This window comes from Mchenga conophoros, linkage group LG8 (genome assembly GCF_057382185.1).
Source record: "Mchenga conophoros isolate Kocher_MC1m ecotype Shallow Benthic linkage group LG8, M_conophoros_male_GT1.1, whole genome shotgun sequence".
NCBI classification, from domain to species: domain Eukaryota; kingdom Metazoa; phylum Chordata; class Actinopteri; order Cichliformes; family Cichlidae; genus Mchenga; species Mchenga conophoros.
In genome coordinates, this window is record NC_140533.1 from 24,838,536 (window position 1) to 24,861,351 (window position 22,816).

General features: G+C 39.0%; 1 protein-coding gene across 1 annotated transcript in view; it reads left to right on the forward strand.

Moving 5' to 3' along the window:
• Positions 1 to 785: 785 nt before the first annotated feature.
• The window catches only part of LOC146568843 (leucine zipper putative tumor suppressor 2 homolog), a 44,127-nt gene continuing 22,096 nt past the window's right edge, over positions 786 to 22,816 (forward strand). Inside the window, exons 1-2 of the mRNA XM_085285174.1 lie at positions 786 to 1,050; positions 20,554 to 20,665. The gene's annotated coding sequence lies outside the window, so the exon portion shown is untranslated. The remainder of the gene's footprint in view (positions 1,051 to 20,553; positions 20,666 to 22,816) is intronic.

The following is a 22,816-nucleotide window of genomic DNA, read 5'->3' on the forward strand; positions in this document are numbered from 1 at the left end:
ACTTCTAAAATTAACATCCTGCTGCCACTTTATGTTTGCTTTTACAATTTCTGTGCAATATGCAGAATACTGGAGAAACCTCTTGCCCTAATGACAAACTTTTACAGATTAATGGCAAAATGATGTAGGTTATTATGATCATTATTACTATTGTTTAACCACTGTCCTCTATAAATTCTTTCCAAGAAACTTATAAAATAAGTATTTTTTAACTTACTGCTATTTTATTAAAACCACAACGGTAGGTGAATCTCGGATAACCAACTTCACTCATGCTTTTTTTTGTAATATATAAAGATAGAATTTAAATATAAACATATAATTTAAATTAGCATTAAATTAAGAAGAAAATGTAAAAAAAAAGAAATCTACTAGACCCCAAGCAATTTCTACTTAGGTTCAATGCACAAAATGATAATTTGAAATGAAAAAAAGAATAATCAGTCTCTATATTTTAAAACCTCAAGAGCTAATAGTATTGTTGCGGATCAAATATAAATAATTAAATAAATAAATAACCCCTCAAATCAAATAAACACCTCCCAGGACTATTGAAGGACTCTTTTTGAACCTTTTTGAATTAATGAAGATATATTCTTTTAATATAGTTGCACTTTGTTGTTTGTTCGCTTTTATTTATTTATTTTTTCAGTTTTATTTTAAAAATTTCTTTGCCTGAAAATGTTTGAATGAAAATCTTATGACATTTATTCCTTGTAAACAGTGTTATTTTGAAACATATTACCGGATGTAACGTCAGTTTTTCTCACCAGCTTTCCGCCTCTCTAATGAAATACGAGCAGCTCCCGTTCAGCTCCTCGCAAAGCAACAAACGCGCTTTCAGCGACAGGAAGAGTAACGAGACAGCTTGAGCAAGACTTGAACATGCAGTTTTGTCAGCTCAGCCGTGGCTAAAGTTACGAGTTTGTGGATAAGACAATTTAAAAAGAAGAAAAAAAACATTCCCGAGGCATCCTGATTTTCCTCCTCAGATTTTTCCACAACATAGCAGAGCAACTGTCCCGGACTGTCCACAGCACTCTGTATACGGTAGGCTCTAACTAACCTAACAATCAATGAAAACATGATACAATTAGTGTGCGTGGCTTTATGTCGGGGTTGAGTTGTGCCAAAGCATGTGTGTCTTATTGTTTACTTTGAACGCACAGATATCCAACTTTGTCACACCTTCTCCACACAGGTGTATGATTGGGAAATAAAGAGTAGGTTCTTTTTCTTTTGCACTTTAAAAAGTCTCACTTCCCTTTTTTTTTTTTTTTTATCGATGTGTGCATCGCTCATGACAGGTTGGGTGGGTTTAGACACAACAAAGTGCCTCCTGTAGTGTATCCAGACTCATTTCCTGTCCAGACTTCAGCTTCAGTGTAGATTATAAATCAACAATTTCATTATCGTGGACTTCCAGCATGTCCTCCTCATCGGTCTCTTCAAGACTAATCTGGTTTCTTTCTATCTTATCTGTTTAGAAATGGAGAGCTGGCTAATTGCTGTGCATTATTTTAGTCTTAGGGACATGATTGCTTTTCTACGAACTACTTAAAGTTGTCATTTCTATGAAGAATCAGTGGGTGTCTTTCACACGATCTCCTCAAAATTTGTATGTACAATAACCTAAGCATGTTGAGTGCTAAAAGTGGGCCCTCATGGCAATAAGAGCCTTTAAATTTGACCCAAAATACACCTTAGTTTTTTTGTCCCCCTAGCGAACTATAAGAAACCAATAAAACATTCACATTGGCAGCAATTCTTTCTGTTAGTCTATGTAGTATATTAAATTTGTGAGTTTTGGTTGGTTGTTACACTTTGTGTGGATGTATATTTGCTTTAGCCCTTAAATTGTAATGTGGACATCAGTAGGCTAAAGTTATATTAGTTATTAGTCAGTTATTAAGTTATTAAAGTGATTATTATAAGGAATAAAACCTTGTTATTTGTTTCCACCCACACTTTGGGTCTACATGATGTGGAATGTGTTTTTCCTTTGTGGCTTTCTGGTCTTTTCTAAAGCTAGAAATGACCAAACGTGCAGCATCACAGGAGACCTGAAAATCTAGGCCTGCTCCACAGGCGGTGAGTTTGTTTTAGGATTGGTTTGCTGCTGTCAACCAGAATGAATAACACCAGCAGGAGCTCAGAAAAAGTTTTACTTAACAACAAGCAAACATGAAGTCTTTGGGGGCAGTGGCAGATTTTATGACCCAATGACAACAGAAAGTAGGAGAGAGCAGTTAACATTCACTCAAGTACTGCCTGACCTGCCCCTGGGACAGAGCAGCAACATATGTGAATTCTTAAAATGAATGGCATTCCCCCCGTGACGCTGTCTGCAGTGGAAATTGGCTCGACTCAGACGCACATTTACAGTACTGTTGCCCGGTGTGCTGTGAGGCCACACTTTGATTAAAATTAAAATCTGTGAAACACAAAAAAGTTTACATCTATAATAAGAAGGATTTATGCTGCCGAAAAACCCTAAGTGCACTTATTTTAATAATGAGGTAAAAAACAACAACATTCCCTCTATTTTAGGTTCGCAGCTCAGTCATCTGTAAACAAAAGGCCAAATGCTTGGAACAAGATAACATAGTAAAGAGCAAACAAAGTGAACAGTAGGGCAAGCTCCGGCCTTCAAACCCCCACAACTCTGCAGGATGCTGTATTGAAATTTCTTCTGCTTAAACATACAAAGCAAGGTCAAACCCGCACCTGAGCAGCTTTGTCAGTGAGAGGCTAGACAGCCTATTTGCATTGATAATTTGTCAAGTGATTTTTCTAAGCACACGGCAAGCTTCCCTAATTTCTAGAGGAGTGCTTTGTCAGCATAAAAGAGCACTCCTGACACTAAGACATATCCCGCATTGTGTTTTTATTTTCTTCTCTTTTTGCATGACGGGTGAATCATGACTCTCGATGTTTAGGGTTGGGGTGTGATGACCAGTATTTTGCTTGGTTAACAAATCTGTGTTTGTTTTGTTTTTTTCTGTCCTGTATTGTATATGTTGAAACCTTTAAATAAAAGTGTCAGTAGGGTGCTTGAACCATCAGTCACACAGGCCTAGAGACCAGTTGGCGACCACCCCTGGGAAAATGTTACCTGACCCCGTGGTTGACGAGTGGTTGCTGGCTGTCCCTGCCAGAGAGGGTGTTACAATGAACCCTCTTTTGGTCATTTGCAGATTGCCACAGTTGCCTGTAGTTTGCATGTTGTTGAGTTTATTCATCCTAGTTAAAGGCTGCATGTGGGAAAACACCTGTTACACCTACAAAACTCCCAAAATCCAAGACTAGTCAAGCTGCAGAAAAGGTTTTGCTAATTCAGGCTTGCAAATACTTATGTGCTCATTTAATGTAATCACATTTTTCAGCTTTTTATGTGATTATTATGAAACAAACTGTGTGCATGAGACACTGGCGGCCTTGAGGCACCGTATGTGCTGCCAGTTAAAATCACCCCATGTGCTGCCAGTTAAAATCACCCCAAGCACTAGAAGAGAAAGCACTGTTTTGATAGGGAGGTTTACTTTAGTGCAGTGCGCATTTGGTCATGTAATGTGTCTTCTCGCGGCACCACACCTTGTTTGTTTCTAGTCAGACTTGTTTTAATCAGGAAGGCTGAGCTGGAGGTATGAGTGTATATTAGTATTAAAAGGCCATATTGTTTTTGTTTTCTCTGATACTTCTCAGTTGTGCTGCTGTGAACGTTGCCCTTGAGCTCTTTAAACTAAAGGTCGTGGCCCTCTATTGTTTGTTTTATGCTGCACAAACTGTCTCCTTGAAGGAATAATAATATGAGAGAAACTTTAAAAGACAAGGGAACAATGGCAAGATAGCGGGAGCTGTCAGGAACGTAAAAACATGTGTTGTATTTAGTCTTCGTGAGGGCCCATCACGCCACATGAAGTGCAGATTTAGTAATTACTGGGTTTCTTTGTTTATGCAGCGCCTCATTGTGTTGAATTTGTTCTCCTCTCAATGATTGCTTACTGTAATTAGTGTTGTTGCAAACTTTCCCACACAACAGTGTTTTAAAACTGTCTGAAATTATGATGCTGGGACTTAGTGAGGCTTTTAACACAAATAGCTGGAGAAGAAGATTGGATACAAGCTTTTATTAGTATCAACATTACAGAAGAAGGAATAGAGCTCTACTTGAAGATCAATAATTCGCTGGGAATTATGTCTTAAAGGAAGACTTGCTGTGGGCTGATATAAAATCCATGCTTTTTCGACTGTGTACAGATGAGCTGAATGGGGGTTTCAGGTAGCTGAAAGACTGCAGGTTGTTGAAGATGTTGACTAAACTAAGTGAGCTGTGACCAGGCGGCTTTAACTGTGTGCCCTCCGTTTTCCCACTGTTAGAGTTACTGATTTCAAATAGCTTATAGTGAAATTCCAAATCTCTTTTTGTTGTGATATGATTAGATAGGCAGTGTTTCCTCCTCTGACCTACAGTGCATTTATAATTACTTTCTGCTTTTGTAAACAGTCCTTGAGCCTGTGTTGCTGGGCACACGTCTGTAAATGACAAGAAAGGGCAATTCTTTGTACTCTTGTCAGTTCCTGTATTTTTATATATTAATACAATAGGATGTGATAATAGGAATTTTTTATGGAAACCAGAACACCTTGGCAGGCTAAGTACGAGGACATCAACTCTAATCCAGGGCTTTTCTTGTCTAAGAACTAGCTTTTGAGGAAAAAGTCATACTTTCTCTGATGCAATACCTTGACTTCAGTTCTCTTCTAATACTGTAAACGAAGGATGAAGCCGCGAATGATTATTTTAGCTGATGGAAAATTACTTTCAGGGGGTTCCGACAGCACGATTTGTTTAAAAAGCCTGTATTCCTGTCTTTTTTTCTTTTAAGCTTCAGTAAACAAAGGTTCTCTTACATAAAACTGATGAAAGGTTAAAGGATAAAACCTCTTTGTTGGAGGGTAAACTTCTCAATATGCAGGAAAACTTTGGTAAAGTAACACCAAGCCTGGCTTAAACATGGTTTTCCTGACTCTGTAAAATGAAAGTAATACATCTAAGCATACAAATATGCTAAATTGGTATTTATGAGTAAAAGTATACATGACAACCAAACCAAAGTAAGGACCAAAGTAGCCATAATTACTTTTTATGCCTCATTTATTTGCACTACTCTTATTTCAGCTCAGTGTCAGAGTAATTAGGTTACTGGATTAAGTTGTCATTTACACTAGTTGCTCTTCTTCCTGCTGTCACTATGAGTACTCCTCCTCACACATATCGGCATATTTTTATGCCTTTAACTTGTCAGTGTGGTTCTTCATGAAGATGGGGATATGTTACATGAGTTGACGGGGAAGGCTTTGCCTGGCTTCTTCTTCTTCTTCTTTTTTTTTTAAACCACAGTTTACAGTTGTGAATGAAACTATTATAGATACAGATATTACAGAAGCTATAGATGTAGCAGTCAAATAGTCTGACTCAAGTGTCAAGGAAGCAGACTCAGCAGACATTTCGGGTTCCCAGAGATGAGCGATATATTTACAGTGACCACCATTATATGTGAAACTGAACAAATCTCCCCAAATTAACTTAATTAACAAAAACCAAAAAGCAGATGAACTTGGTAACACAACACACCTCTATGTCAGAATCACATAAAGCTACTTTTCTGATGGCTCTGTATGGAAGGAAAATATTCAAGAAATCACTTTGTGTCCTGAAAAACAAAAGGAAACATTCCTATGAAAAAAAAACAAAAAACAGTCAGTCATGACATCATCAGTACTTTAAAAATCAGGATATGTGGAGCGGGCCTTTCCCACACCTGACATACAAGAAGACTAAGAATGAAGAACTAGTGTCAGTATGCACAAATGAGTCAATCTGCAACATAATAAACTATAAAGCAACATGGGACCAAGTATTTGCTTTAATCTGCTGAATGTTTGATTTTGACGTCAACATAATGCTTACACAAACAAACCTGGGATACTAAGTGCAGCAGTGTTACTTTGACAATAGCAAATCATAGCCAATAAACACATGTAGAGAATAATGTGCTTAATGTGCAAAAAGTCAATACTTCTGAGATGAATGGAGTATTTCAACTACTCATCCACTTTGTCACACCTCTAAACTGCTGACCCTTTGCTTTTAGCTTCCTCTACTTTTAGCTCTCCTATGAAGTGTAACGACTAAGAACCAGCATAGAATTCTGCCTAATAGATCAACCCATGTCACTTTCGGAGTCTGTGCTATAGCAAGGAGTTGTCCTCATATACTAAACTGAATCTTTTAGCTTATTGATAGTAATTTTAAGCAGTTTCCTGTTATTTCTAACTGTTGGATAAATGGTCATGTCTATTCTGCTTCAGTAACAGCAACCCAATCTAATAAAATAAAAACAGCTGGTTTTAAAAAATGACATTTGTATTGTAAAAATAGAATTGGAAAGGGTTTTTTCCCCCTTTGGGAATGGACCTAGGACCTATTTTTGGGGGCACCAGCATGGCTACATTTTGGTTCAAAATCCATGAAAAGCCTGAGAACTCTGCTTGGAAAAGGTGTTATGAATAACAGAGCCCCTATTTTGGTAGATATCCTAGATTTATTATATGAAAGATACGTGACGGGGGCCATTATGGCCATACAAATAAAAAATAATGGAGAATCTTTATATTTTTTTAAAAAATGCACCCCACAATTAAAATAACTTGCAGGTTTAATTTACTGCTGAGCATTGTGACCTGAGCTCCTGTCGAGGATTTGGTTTGGTACTCCTAGCCAGCTCTGAGCTCTTTGCACAGCTGGACTGAACAGCTGTTTGAGGGCACTGAGAGGCAGGGGCTGAGGTTTTAGAGACCTCAGATGCCTGAGCTTGGGAACCAGATAGGACATTTTGTGGCCTTCTTTTCTGCCTAATCTGTCCTGACGCGACCAGGTTGTGTCTGTGATCATTAAATTTTGAAGAATACAGATTAAGATGGGGAGTATTTGGAGGATTTAACAGCAGATGAATGTTACACTCAGGCCTCCCAGTTTCTCTCCTTTGTTAAATCTCATGTGATTTTTTTTTTTTTTTTTTTTTTGCTTTGTCCCAATTTTCAAGTGCAGCAGCCATTTATCTGTGGACATCTTTTACCTTCTAAATTGCCATTTTTTGTCCTCCTTGTCTCCTTTCCCGGTGCTTTGACTAATGGCCCCATTTCAATGCAAATGGACCATGGTGCCAAAGCACCCTCCATCCATATTTTAAAACTTTTGACTTCCAAAACTTTGGCCAAAAGTTTTTGTTTCTAGAAGATTTCCCAGGACTTTTTTATACCTCTACAAAAACCCATAGAACCACATGTAGTACAATAACTTCAATATGTTATATGTCAACATGATCAACTTATGTTTGTGTATTATACAAAGGGTGTGCAACTAGGAAATGACTTTAATGTTAACCTGTTGATTTTCTGTCTAAAAGAATTCATAGCTTGAACTTATAAAGGTGAAATTGCTTGATTTATAAAATATTCAGCAATGAAGCATTGGTGTGCATGTGACAGAAGATGGGGAACGAGAGAAGGCATCGTAAAGAGAAGACAAAAGAAAGCCACTAAAGCAAAGACAGAAGATTTTAGAGCAAATGTTGAAGATGAAGGAGAAAAATGTAACACATGTAGTTAGGCCCACAAGTGGTGTCCTTACCACAGTGTGTAAAACAAGTATAAACAGATGTTTAAGGCAGGAATTCCCACTGATTTTGAAATAAGAATCTCAAACCCTTGACTCATGCTGGTGTCATGACACTGACGTCATTGTTTTGCCAGTATGCAGCTGTCAGAAAAACATTGTCAGTCAGTTGATGAGCTTCAGGGCACGTGATTCAGAGAGACTGGAGAAGGTTCCCTTTTGTAACTGTTTTCTTGATTGATTGTTTTGCCAATAAAATATCACAAAATGTCAAAAATAATCTTAATTTTTTAGTAAATATATTGATGGTTTTTTTCCCCCAACTAACTTTCCAAAACTCAAACAGTCATTTTACCTTATATGACAAGATTTTCTGATAATAAGAGGACTCATTTGTTGCAGTAATACTTAAATTCAGTTTCACTGTCTGGCCTGACTTTGGTTTTTTTTAAATAGACTGATCAGCCAGTGCTTTAAAAAAATAAATTCAGGGTTATTTTTTATATTCAAGTGTGACGCAAAGTGGACATGACTCTACCAGTTTTTATTCTACAGACAGAACAGAGTTCATCCCCTGAATACCGATGAATGTAGAATATAAAAGCTCTCTCCTTTCAGTAAATTTCTAATGTGCTGTTTAGAGAAGCAGGCTGAACCTCTCATATTTCTCTTTACTCAATCACTGCTCCACCGCTGTAACTGCATTCGTTCTCTTAATCATCCCCAAATGTTTTTCCCCATCCCCACAGACTTGACCTGTGCCACTGCCTCCTTTCCTGCACTCACTTTCTGAATGGGTCACAGTAGTGACTACATTTACAGTTTTGTAAACAGCCCTGATAAGATACCAGAACGGCTGGGCTTAGTTTCCTTCAGAGATAAGTTGCTGTCATCAACATCACTCAGGGAAAAGTGTCCTTGGTGGGTGGAAGGTAGGAGAAGACACTATTTAAGTCTGAAGTCATTGAATGAGCTACAAAGCATACTGCCAGAGTTCTAACAGTGTATTACAAGCCCAGTGGGGATAGGTTATATATTTTATAATACAAAAGCTACAACTTGGTTTAGCTATTCTGTCTTACTACCTTCTTGGAAGTGCTGCTAGATTAAGCAGAAGTCACAATCATGATTGGTCATTTTATTTTGGTAATTGTTTGATAAATGTAATTAACTTAAGTTAATAAGATGCACAATATTAACTTATTACACAGAATTTTCTTGAGCTTCAACTTATTAAAAAAGAGGTGGAGGTGGTGGGAGACCCAGGGTCTTTAAGCCCCAGCATGGACTGATTCATAGCGCTTTTCTACTCACCCGGAGTACTCAAAGCGCTGTATACAACATACCTCGTTCACCCATTCACAACCACTCATACAAGTGCAAACTAATAAACATTCACACTCCAATGAACGCATCGGAGGGCAACTTGGGGTTAGTATCTTGCCCAAGGATATTTGGCATGCAGACTGGGAAGCCAAGGATCGAACCACCAACCTTCCAATCAGTAGCTGATCTGCTCTACCACCTGAGCCACAGCCACCCCAACAAGGTTTTGTTGTGTTTTAAATCTTCTCTTCTTCTCCTCCAACTTCATCCAGGCTTATTTTTGTTTATCTAAGAAACATCTGGAAACTCAAATCTTTACTGTCAGCCAATAAAAATTTGCTCTTTACATACATTTTCAGTCGTCCTTGGTTGCTTATAGAAAAAGCTAACCCTTGCACGCCATCCTACTTGTTAATAGTTCCTTTAATTTTCTTCCACTTAAACTTAGTATTTCATGCAAAGCCTTACGTGGACAAGCTCTTGCTCATATATTGTAGCAGATCTGCTGAGACCTTATTTGAACAGTTGGCCTTTCCCATCATCTGAACAGTCGTTTAATTGTTCCACACTTAGTTTAAATTCAGAGATCACCAGATGAGATTGTGGTGCCTCAACTTTGGAACGGCCTTCCTCTATCCACGAGACAAGCTGAACCAGTGGTTTGATTTAAACATCAGCTGGAAACGAATTTTTTGTAGGTTACCTTCTCCTTAATTATTTATCCTAGTGCAGGACTCCCATGCCTCTGGAGACCTGCACAGCAGCCACAGGGAAACCCCTGGAAAGTTCACACACAACTGCCTCACAGTGTTTAATGTGGGCCAGTTGACCCTAAGCGATCCACAGACAAATGCAGTTGCTGGCGACCATGATTAAATCTGCCTCAGGTTCATCTACATCTACCTGTTGAGTTTAACTTCCTCTTGGCAGATCTTTTATGACCGAACGCTACCTTTTAGTCATCTCGCCTCAGGCTGTCTTAAAAAGTGAATGAGTTTGAGCATTTAGGGAAGAGTACAAACACACCGTTATAAAAGAAAGGGTGTGTATATATTGTTATGAGCCAAAATCACCAGCATTGAAATTGAATTTAATATGACATTGAAGACCCAAGCAGATATTATAACTACTATTTTATAGTAGAATCATAGTAGGCTAAATAATCTTTGCCACATGAAGCGAATCAGTGGTCTCCCACTAGTTATATTTGGGTATTACGACCCCAGTGCCTCTCTTTCTCATCACTCTCGTCTGTGTGAAATACAGATGCTAACAGTGCTCCTGTGTTTTCTCTGGGCTTTGCAATCACTGTTAGAAAAGATTAGTGTAGCTATATTAAATTGTTTGCCCCTGTCAGGGCCACTGGGGTTATCAACTTCCCTGGTGGAAACCCTGTATATAGAGCCTTTATCTTTAATGTCAGAAAGACCAAAAAGTCCTGCAGCAGATTATATGGCACTGATCCCTAATCTCGATATCATTGAGTCAGTCTGAGATTACATAAAGAGCTAGAAGCACCTGAACATGCTCTGAAAATGGGGGACTACGTCTAAAAATGCTTGCAGTTTTTAAATGGTTAATGCAATACTTTTATTAAATGTTTCTGATCCCATTTGCTATGAGTCTACATACTAACCACATGAGGTTAATTTGTCCACTGTTTTGGATATGTTACAATAATGGTGACAATGTTGGATCAAGTGAAGAAGGCTCCAGTTGCAGGAAAAACCATTGTTAAAACCCAATTATTCAGGCCTACAGACCAGTCAGTGAGCCCCTGGCAACCACCTGTCACTAGGGAAAAATTATATTCCTCAACTGGAAAAAATGTCTGGTGACTACTTTGGTTGCTAGCCTATATGCTGCTGTTGTGGTTTCTTCTTGGTTTCCAGATTGGGTTGCACTCTTTCAAATTTTATTTCCACTTTGTTAGTAGTCAAAGAATATTTGTAGAAAAACGTGGAAACATTACGGGCAACTGTGACAATCTGCTATCAGCCAAAGCAATCAGCCTCTGATAGCCAGCAACCACTGCCAACGAGCCAGCAGTAACCTGATGCTAGCTTGTACATTGCACTTGTTCTAAACATGCATTGCATAACAGCATGTAGTCACTGTGAGCATGTTAACATGAGTGTTTAGCTCAAAGCACTGCTCTGCCTGAATTAATCTGCACAGAATTACAAAGATTCCTGTAAAATATTCTTCTGCTTAATCATAGGAGGGCATCTCTGCATTGTAGCTGAGCACAATTTTGTCACATGTTGTCTGTAGCCTGAATTAAAGTTTATCCCAAAATGGCCTATAAGGAGAACAGAGCATGTACACATTGTGTGTTGCATCATCTGTGGATGATTACGCAGTCTGAAAAGAGAAAAAAAAAACCTTTAAAAACAACATGCCATATTCCCGTGAGCAGATGTGATTGGCGGCGGTAGTTAGTGTGATCATGACATTCACAGCTGCTGCAGGGAGGCCCATATGTGCTGATGTACAGTAAAGCCCTGCAGCATCTCTGACTCCTGCTTCTCTTCTCATTTTTTTTCTCCTTCCCTTCCTGCTCTCACACTGTTTTTCTCCTCTTTCGCTACCCCTCATTTTGCCACTCACTTACTCCTCAGTTGTGTCAGCTGGCTGTTGTCCTTCTGTCATCCATCTTACAGCCTCTGACTGAGGTGCAGCCCACAGGCTTTCTCGACGACTGGCCAGCAACATGAGAAAACAGGAAAAAATAAATAAACAGTGCAGCAACTTAAGAAACGAATTAACGTCATTTCTGTGATCCTGAATTTTCATCAGACTGGATTCATATGTTCTTATTCAGAGCCATGTACACAAAGTGAATATTTTCCACTTTTAAGGGGCAGTTAGTCTAAACCCTACTGTTTATGGTTAGGCAATAAAAATTACTCTGCAAGGTTTAAAAAAAGATATGGTTTTTGGTTAAAATACAACAATTGCCACATTTTTGCTCATACAGTCCAAGGTCAGTCTGTCCTCGATTCACAAAAAACACATGGCACATGATCATCTAATGGGTCTTCACCAAAATTCTGGAATAACTGAATTGGTATCATGAGTTCTGAGCTAGTGAATCACTGAGTTTGATATATTTTTGGTTGATAACGTGACATGTCTCCACTGAACATACAAAATACACGCTACTGATCTCAGGTATTCTCATGATAAGGTGGGGCCAGGTTTCACAATGAACTCACCCGAAACTCTGGCTGATTGGGACCCACACCCAGTTTCACAGGCGATTAGAGGATCATCAGGGGGTCCTTTTGTCCCTCTGTGGGGGGTTACTCCCACTAGGTTTATATCTGGGACTCTCCACCATTTGACCTTAGAACTGAAGAAGCTTCTCGGATGAGAGGTGAAACGTCTTCAAGTAACTTAAAGAAGTCCAGACGCTTTTCTTTGCAAGCTCCTTTGACTACGATGACCTGGATGATTGAGAACCTTCACAGACACACGCTACAGATCTAGAGTCATGCGAAAAAGAAAGTTTTCATTGAGCTCCAAGTAGACCTGTGGAAAAATAAGTGCATCGTTGGTGCTGTTAAATACTGATCACTATAAAGTGTGACCACTTCTATAAAAGCAGATGTTTTAGGAGTTTGCTGGTCTGCTGCGTTCAGATGTGTGTTAAGACTTTGCCACAATCTTTCCTGGAGTGGATGTTCCAGCAAGTTGGACAATACAAAGATCAGAGGAAAAACTCCAAAAACTCAACCGGTCGCCCCTCCCTGAGCCTGGTTCTGCCGGAGGTTTCTTCCTGTTAAAAGGGAGTTTTTCCTTCCCACTGTCGCCAAAGTGCTTGCTCATAGGGGGTCATATGATTGTTGGGTTTTTCTCTGTATCTATGAAGCGCCTTGAGGCGACTTTTGTTGTGATTTGGCGCTATATAAATAAAATTGAATTGAATTGAATTGAATCGTAACTGACATCTCAGACTGTGCAGGCCTCAGTTACCATTTAAATATTAAAGTTCACAAAGTTACACTTACAAAAAGACTTAAAAATATTGCTTTTTTTGTAAGGGTTGCCAGGACAAAGCCTGTTCTTTCTAAAATGGACAGACCAGCAAAGCTTAGGTCTGCAAAGCTGCATCTGGCCAAACCAAAAGGCTTCTGGAACAACTTTCTTTAGTCAGATGAGACCAAAGTGGAGCTGCAATCGGAGAAAACCAAAACGAGGTATATTAGCACAAACACCTCATAACATCTGTTGAACACTGTGCCTGAGGGGTGATGATTTGGACTTGTTTTGTAGCCATAGGACCCTGGGAACCTTGCAGTCATTGGCTCAACCATGAACTCCTCTGTACACCAAAGTATTCTACAGTCAGGGGCAGCATGATCCTCAGCACAGCAGTAAATCTACAACTGAATACAGTTGTAGAAAATGCAATCAAAATCCAGACTTGAACCCAACTGAAATACTGTGGGTGGGACCTTAAAAGAGCTGTGTAGAAATAAATGCCTCCAAACCTCAATGAACTGTAGTAACGTAATAACATTGGGCCAGAATTCCTTCATAACCATATGGGAGACAAAAAAATGAGTACTTTAAGTTATTGTTACAAACTATTGAGTCATGGTGTGTAGATTTACAGAAGACTGCAAAGCCTTGTGAAAACTCTTTTATCCCCATGTGACTTTACTTCCTATTGAAACACATCAGTTTCAAAGTCATGCTGACTGTCAGGAAAAAACAGGACAATTAGTGTCCTTCAACATGAGCGAGTAGGTTGTTTTATCTTGGCTCTTTCATGCTTTTCCATGTGACTGGGAAGAATTGGGTACACCCAGCTAGAAGGAGACGTCACAGCAGACCTAGAACTCAGTGGTGGGATTCTGTGTGTCAACTATATATCTATACTGATAGATTTGATTGAATAACCTTTTTAAAATTATTTTGTTTGTTGGAGTTTGCCCTGTTTACGTCTTTAATCTTCAGCTATTACAAATCTCTGGAAATGAGAAGCAAGTTACATAAACTGGAAATATTCTTTACCTAAAAATATTGGCCAGCAGCCCACTTTTGCTTTCTTAATCTTCAGACTTAAGTTCTCCCTCAGTTTTGTTGTCATTTGCTTCATCCGCCCTCACTCAAGGTCACGCAAATCAGGCTTTTATAAATAATCAAACATAAAACTTGACTGTTTCTCTTGAGTTTGAAGAGAAACTCATAACTCAGTGTAATATTTCATCCTTTGTCTTTTGTTGTTTCTGTCAGTCTCAAGTGAGTCCTGAATGGCAGAATTGTTGCAGACATTTATCTTGGCTCTCTTGAAGCCTCCACCTTTTCCTTTTTACATCTTCATTTAGTTTCCTCACAGTAAGAGGTACTGTGTGTAACTGACTTATGTAAGTGGGACGACCCCCTCCCTGAGGTTGGTTGTTTGGATATTTTTAAATACATTTCTCCTTGCTCTCTGTGTGATTTCTGGCCTGATTATTCTCCAGCTTGGAGGCCACGAGATGGACGACACATAAATGTACTCTTTTTAAAACAGACATGCTTATGACTTATAAAAATATATCTCAAAGAGAAATCATATGCCTATGAAAGAGTCAAAAGAGGTGAAGGTTTTTGAATGGGGGGGGGGGGGCTGTGCGGTAGATGTCTGAGTGACTGAGAGGTGATGGGAATGAATGAGGGTGCAGATCAGAAGCTACGTGGGAGGTGGGATGCACGGTCAAGCAGGACCTGCGTCACAGTGTTGCATAATAGCTTATTCAGACAGAAGGGAAGTGGATCTGAAGTGAAGAACATGTGCACACTGTTTGAATACGCTCTCATCCTGTCATCGCACTGCCAGACTATCCTCGCCTAACAAAAAACTTTTCCCAGTTAATCCTTTTCCTTTCAACCCCCTTTTACACAACCCACAGTTAAATAAGACAACATATTTTGGGGTTTTTTCCACAGTGCTGTGCAGCTATGCTTATGTATCTACAGATGCAAAAAACTTTGCAACTGATTATTCTTTGGTTTTCTTACTTTTGTTGACATTTTGTACAAGAATCTCTAAACCATTGTAGAAAAGAGTCGGCACATCTTATTGGTATTGAAAATAAAGCCATTGTGTAGTTATTGTAGCTTTTGTTTTGCATTAAAACGATCTGATCATAATAATGGAACAGATGTAATGTTTTACACTTAAACATTTATTTGCATTTTTTTCATTCCAACATAAATGGCTGAGTGTTTTTATTTTGAAAGGCATTTAATGGAGAGGCAGCTGTCTGTGACCCTGATATAAACACAAAGTATATGTTTTCGCTAATTCTGAAAGACTTAATGACATAAAATTGCTTTCAACTGTATTTAAACAGATGCACAGCAATGAAAAGCAACTACTTGTCCCTGCAGTCTTAATTTTCATTTAAAGAAGGCAATAAAATATGATGCACATCCTCATTTCATTGTAACCTCATTCTCAGTCTCCACTACTCATTGCGTGGAAGAAGTAGCTAGATTTTTCTCCCAGGAGGTTTTTAAAATGCACGAGTATGTCTGAGGTTTGGCCTGGGTGAGGATCCTAAATGAGGATGTCTGAGAAAAACTCTGAGATTCTGCTGATCCACCTTCTTACTGTCCAAACAAGGCAGACATGCCATTTTTCCTCCTTGGATTCACTTCCCCCTCACTGCCTATTTTATCCACTTTAAACAAACATCTGTATGATTTCAGAATTCTGAACACAATGTTTCCAGTCTCCATTCGATGTTTCCCCCCTACATTTATACTGTTAGATAACCACACATTTACAATTTACAACAGAGGTCAAGTGAAAATCAATTACATGCTTTCAAGTTTATTATTACAGGATACTGTCAATATGACTGTTTGCATGGTGCTCCTTTATGCTACACCACTTCCCTGTTTTTTGAATGGCCTTTTGTTGAGTGTGTAAAAGTCCAACTGCCTCTAACCGAGTTTGTTAACCCGCCTGCAACCTTTGGTACATGGCTGAGCATTAGGTTTATTATTCTAAGTGCTATGGGATGGCAGTGTTTGGACAAGGAAGAAGTGGGACGCCACCCTATTTCTTAATAGGGTGTCCACTGGGCCCTGTGTTTTTTGTGTTTGCATGTGTGTGTTCACATGCTTTTGTGTGCGCATGCCTGAAAGCCTGGGAAATGCAGAACCTCATTTATCTTCATTACTTATACTCTATTACACTGTCCTTCCCAATAGGTGGCTAAATTTATTTCCTGCACCTCATCCCATTTAATCCTGACTGCTGCACAGTGTAGCTGTGAACTTACTGAATCCTGTTATTGCCAGACATGCACATATGTTCATAGTAATCCTGCATCTTTATGCATGTAATCAGGATATTAATCCCTAACTGTCAACTCTGGTTGTCTGCATTGATTATTTAAAATTAACTTGATGTACAGACAGATACCTGCTAATTAATCCTCAGTGTAGGCTAATAAAATACTAGGATTTCATTTAGTCAATGCAATTGAAGCACAAACTTTTTGGCTGGGTTTCACCACATAGCAGGACATATTATTTGTAAGATGATTTAATTAAAAACTCTCCAAAAGGCACCAGTAGCAAGAGCATGGCTCGCAGGTCCACTTCAGTGACTCAGGATTGACTTGTTTTTTGAAGCCTCAAGTGGTCACTAGAGGAACTGCAGCTTTTGATACTTCAGCACTGGCTTAGATTTTCAGCCCTTGATTTGCAGCTTCCTTTGAAACGTATGTTTGTTTGTTTGTTTGTTTTTGTTTTTTAGGGCTTGTTGGGTATATTGGTGTCTAAAATTGTATGTGTGAGTGTTTGTCTCTGGAAAGACAGGCTGTCTACATAATAGCCTTGTTTTTACTCTATGACAGTTGTGATTGGCTACAGTTCACTTTAAATTGATAAATTTTAATGATTAAAAAAAATAATGATTGTCACAGTTTATTTATATTTAGCTTTCATAAACAAATATCAAAATATCTAAACTACATTTTGCAATTTCTTTTGGGATTTTAACTTTTTTCCAGGGTATAGTGAAACTCTAATTTGAGATGGAGAGTAGATGACCTGCTCTGACTCCCAGAGTTGTGATTTTTCTTTCTTTATGTGGATGGTTGTTGGCACTCTGGCCTACAGGTTAAACCCTAATCTATCATCTGCAATCTCTTTGTTACTAGTGTGAGCTTTTTTTTTTTTTTTTCTTTTTTTTGCTGAAATACTTTAAATGTGCTCTGAATAACTTCTGCTTCAAATGCAGGTATATGGTAATAACTAAATTATTTTTTCTTGGTGTGTAAATCTACTTTCCAACGATCCCTGTTGAACAAAAAATTTTTTCTTTTCTTTACCTTACCATCTTCAAACTAAAATTAATCAATTATGTTGGAAAAATTTGTTTCAGTCATTTCTTTCCCCCAAATAACAAAAGCTACCCTTTTGGTGGAGATGAAGTAGGGCGCCCTACTGATAGCTGAGATTTATAAACACATTTTTGTTTTGTTTCCTACTATTACAATTTACTTTTTGCGCCTTTTAGCCATATTTTTGAGTTTCGTTTTCCTCAATCAAGGATAATAAGGACAAAACAAGGATGGGATCAATGATAGAACAATGCCCTCAGTCTGATTTTGAAAGTTCTGTTGCTGAAAACAGGTAACCTCAATCCTTGCCATCTCATGTTCCTACACCAGTAAACTGCTGGTGAGAGGATTCCTTGTTCTGCACCAATCCCTTGAGAGCAGATGACACTTTTAACCAGAACCTGCAGCAGGTGGAGAACTGGTTCTGTTACTGAGCTCACTGAGGCTGCAGAGCAGGACAAGAACTACACCATTGTGGTGTTTGATGTCATTCATAGGCATGTCAATGGTGCCAGCCCTGCTGCAGCTTTTATGGATTTTTGGAGGGTTGTCTAGTTTTCCTTTTAGGAAAATTGGGGTCTAGATCAGACTGCATTTTGTGTGACATAATAAGTGGTTATCAAAATACTGCCCTCTGCTTTCTTTTTATTCAGTGCAAGGATCCAAGTCCTGCGTCCTTCTTTGCACTGTTTGCTCTGTTAAGTAAACACCTGCTTATGTTCTGTAGGTCATTTGTCAGCCTTTAAAACAAACAAGCGTTAAGGCATTTCTTTGCTGGCCTTCAATTATTCTAAATGGCTTGGCCCTATCGCTGTACAGCATTTAAGAAGCTGCATTTAAGCCATCTGGATTGAGCTACATTACATGTGGGAAGCCACAGTCTCCTCAGCACTTCCATCTGTCTGTAACTTACTAATACAGTGTGTTAGGCACAGATGGAAGAGCTGATGGCTTGGCTAGTATTAAATAAAGCCCTTACAGTTGCAGTAACCCTGCAGGCAGTTTGGTAACATTAGTTTTAGCAAACACCACAAATCTTATCATCCTGCTGATGAAAGGAGATTCACATGAACCAGTTAGCTACTGCTCCTCTCTCACGGTTTCTCAGCTGAGACCACCAGTCTATTTTTAGACTTGCAGAACATATAAAGGGTTTACAGACATCTTTGTGTGTGAGTGTTTTAATAACAAATATAAACCCTAATTTCAGTTAATATAGGGTTACATTTTTTTTGGTAGTTCGAACTGTGGAGTAGACTTTCTTGTTTCAGTTTAGTCTTTGTAGTTACATTTAGTTAAATTTTAAACTCAAACAGCTAAAGGATTGAGATTGATGATCATCTATCCATCCATTCTGGATAGACGGGTGAAAGAACATATGAATGGACATATCTCTGATTCTATGGAAATTATTATTAGTTTCAAAGTGGGGGTGGAAAAGGTTGCTCTGGGTTTCTGGACTTCTACCTCCACACCTAAAATGACAACAGACCACTGCCACCATCTGGAAAGAAGTAGAGTCCATCTGCAGCTCATTAAACTGACGTATTACTAATAAAGCAATAATTTAGAGGTAAGGAGACAAGACAGCACTCATTTTGTACTAAATATTGAGCCCTGCTACTACAGTACAGTGAAATAATCCTAATTACTTGCGGCACAGTCAAGTTTCGAGAAATATTACTTCAAGTAAAATGAACTACAGAAAAAGACAAATTCTAAGTTACACTGATATAAGCCAGAAGCTTTTGCCACTAACTGCAGAAGAAAATTATAGCCGACCGGTACATGGCAAAATATTGTACATTTACAAGTTGTGCATCCCTTGTTTTGTCATTTTAGAAATATCTTATGTTTCAAGTACTGATACACATTGATGTGCTTTTCTTTGTTTAATAGTCCCAAGGCCTGCATTGTTTCTTATGTAATAATGTGGGAATGTGTAGTTTCACTCAGAGCTTTTCTTGCATACGTAGTGTTGTATTAAAAAATGTTTTTTTCTTTTAAAATTGGTGGTTAGTAAACGTTTGCATTTATCAGATAGACATAAAAGAAGAATGCAGGCATTTCTCTATAATAATACATCATAGATGTACTTTTGTTTTGTGTGGAGACCAATTGCTATTATGTGCATTGTCACACCCTCCAAAAAGGCCCATTTCGCAGTGAGAAAAACCTTTATAACTGTAATTATAGTTAATTAAATGTAAAATAAATTGTGTGATACTTGGGTTCTGTAGATATTTATAAAATTAAGAAGTGATGCATCACAACTTGAAAATTTGACCTGGAAAGAGCAAAAAATTGAAAAGTAATGTGTTTTCCTTTTTATTTTAAAAAGGGAAAATGCACATTAATTAACATGAACACTTTGTCCCATCAGTTGAATGGATAGTATTTATCCATACGGGCTAATTTTCATCGGCAGTACCTTGTAGTTTGATAGATGAAGCCTCTGGTGTATGGCATTAGATTTTGGTGCAGTTCTTTCTTTGCTACTGTCAGTATTTAATTCCCAGCACAATATTTACTGAAAACATGATTGTGCCACAATTAGGGTGATCTCACTGTAGCAGCAGGCTTGAATATTTAGTGTGAAATGAGGGCTGTCTTGTCTACTCACCTCTGGCACTTCTCACGGTCTTTTCTTGTCCTCTTCCATTACAAACTAAATTATTGCTGTACTAGCAATACATCAGTTTAATGAGCTGCAGATGGACTCTGTACTTCTTTCCAGATGGTGGCAGTGGGTTTTTGTCTTTTTAGGTGTTGAGGTAGAAGTCAATTCAGAATTTTTAGGTATAATTTCTAAACCTTGCTCAACCTTAGAAAGTGATTTCCTGTGAAAACCCGCAAACCCCACACGATTCCCTAACATGGAAAAGAATCAGCACGAGCATTTTAAAACTTGTCCCAGGGTGTAGTTGTTTTTTTTTTTGTTTTTGCTTTAAACGAGGTGCAAGTTTTTGTGTTCAGCCTTCGCTCTTGTTAACAAGGAAAAATCCCCTCACTCTCAGGCTTCTTCCACGTGAAGTCTTTTTGCCATTGTGACTCAGATTTTCCTCTTTCTTGCCGACTTCTATAAACACACTTGTCACTTTTCACGTTTTCCAGCCTCCCCACAGCAGTAGTAGTCTCGCTGCTTCTCTTCTGCTGATTCAACATTGTGCTTTTGTGTGTGTTTTATCCCCTCAGTCTGGGAGAACAGAGAGGCGACAAGAAGAATGACGAGTTCCTGAGATGCTCAACGGACTCGTACATGATTTTCTAAGGCCTCCAGAAGCTGAAGACGGGGTGTCAGTGACAGGTAAGAGGAGTTTCTTGCATGCAGTACTGCTAAAACCTCTGCATATGTTGAGGCCATTTCCTCATACCCGCATTAGGTTTTCTCTAATGGTCATTTCCTGTTTGACACTTTGACGTTGTGACTTGGCTTCAGCGTGGCCCACATGTTGCAGCGTGCATAGTGCTGGCGTGGACGTTAACACATTCTTGCTGCGTGGGAGCTTGCAACAGATCTTAATCATGGATAGGGTATTGCTGTAATTCCAGAGCGGGAGGCATAACCCTAATCTCTTTGCCACATTATACAGTAAATCAGAGTGTGGTTAAGTCGGGTCCCTGCCAGCTCAAAACAGCCCATTTGTGTGGATTTATGTATGACTGGACTTGCTCAGTAGGACTACTTATTTTAATCTACAAACGACCCTTTCTCTCACTTCTCTCTTCATACTGATGAAGCACCCTACTGCTGAAATTTTCTCAGCGGTTTTATTTGGGAGGTGTGCATGAATTGCTTTGTGCCATGGTGGATTATTTTGGAGGTAAGTGGTCCAAAGGGCTGGCTGGTCAAGGCCAGTTTTAGCTGCAGCGTCCAATGGGAGTGTGTCCCCATGCTGAGGCAGCACGGACACTGATGGATGGCCTAGCTTTCTGTTGGTTTCTGTTCCCAGACGGGAGCCGTTGTTATGAAACTATAGAAGGAAGCAGGATGACGGACCGCAGAGAGATGGCAACACAGCTTATTGTGGATGACCACCTGATGGGCATCCGCTATAGATGTAGATAAAGTAGAACTGTGGGCTCTCGGGAGCCGTTTTCAGTGTTCACTAGAAATTATGTTACTCCTGGCACTCCTAAACATTTTAAGTATCACTGTAGGATAATAAACTTTATATGACTGAGGAAGAAAAACTGGAGACCACAGACAGATGTACCCAATATTTCTGCAAAGCCACACTGGAATTATTTATTTTACTGGAATTTCCCTCTAATATTCCTCATGGTTTTAACTCTGCTGTCCTGCAGATAGAGAAGTTACAGAATTTTACTTTACTGCTGCTTCAGCCTGTAAATCAGTTCCCTCAAATAGGGGCTGAGTCATGTTGGCCATCCCATGCCAGTAAAGTGGTAGTGTTAATGGTGGCATTCACAGCGGTGATTTGCAGCCTGCGTCTTTAGTCCAGCAGTTGTGGCCTCCAGGCGGCTGATTAATGGTGTTTGCTCTCAAATGGTAGCCTCCAACAGAGAGCAGTTTCTGTTGCTTTGGCTGCAGGCTGATGAGACCTCACTTGTGGCCCATTTAGTATTCTCAAGACCTCCCATTGAGACTTGATCAAGAATGACCTTGAACTCCATCCCCAGCATCATGTCTTGTTGCCTGAAGGACAAACCTTGTGCCTACTACTGTGACCCAGTTCTATGAGCAGGGAAAGAGAGAGTTGAAAACGAAGAGGGACAAATCTGTGTTTGTATGTGTGTAAGGCGGTGGTGGCAGGGCATAGCCTACTTCTCGTACCCTACTTTAGCCCTCTCTTTATGTGGGAGCAACTGAGCTACACTGACTACACCATCTCCTGTTTCCTTTTTCCTTTTTTTCATGTTTATTGACCAGATGGTGGCTTACAGGTCAAGGCAAACGCTGAATGCTGCCAAAGCCATGTTGGAATAAACTTCAGCATGTCATATCCTCGATTAAACTGCGATTACTGTCTGATAATCCTAAATTGAAGTTCAGTTAGTAATGCTGGTGTAAGAGTAAGCCAGCATGCATGAAACTTTAATAAAATAAAATTATTACTCAACCTATACCCACACAACACGAAAAGCAGACATGCGAGATTAACAGGGCAGCATTTAGCAACTTAAGAAACAAATATTTGTCTCAAATGTTGGTGGAAACTGTATAAACCATACCTCTATTTATACAGACTATAACTATATTTGGTGATTTGTTTTAGTATTTTCTTAATTTCTGCAGTGAAGGGAATGAGGGAATTGTATAATTGATTGAATATATCAATAGAGGGCTTGCAGATGTTTGGGTTGTATTTAAGGTCTAGAACCATATATGAAACAGAGAAGATGGAGAGGGTGTACATTGTCAACATCATCTCTGCTTTTAAAATTGGGCTTCAGACTTTTGTAGTTGGGGCTAGATGAGGTGACCCCCAAGTTC